The sequence below is a fragment of the Macadamia integrifolia genome, chromosome 8, assembly GCF_013358625.1.
Source record: "Macadamia integrifolia cultivar HAES 741 chromosome 8, SCU_Mint_v3, whole genome shotgun sequence".
Classification (NCBI taxonomy): Eukaryota; Viridiplantae; Streptophyta; class Magnoliopsida; order Proteales; family Proteaceae; genus Macadamia; species Macadamia integrifolia.
This window is the reverse complement of record NC_056564.1, coordinates 3,720,136-3,720,356: the sequence shown is the minus strand read 5'-3', so window position 1 is coordinate 3,720,356 and position 221 is coordinate 3,720,136.

Below are 221 nucleotides of genomic sequence, written 5' to 3'. Positions count from 1 at the left end.
CCCCCAAATTAAAGAATAAAAACTAAAAAGTAAAGACATGTTCACATTTTAAATAATGGTTATATTTTGTATCATTTATTGATTTATTGTCATTTTTTTGGGCTTGCATGAGTGGGCCGGAATATAATAATACATTTCAAAGAGGGCCCGTTTAAAAACCGATTAAAGCCCGTTTAACATTAAACATGTCCGTAGCCCGGTTAAGGCCCGATTAAAGCCCG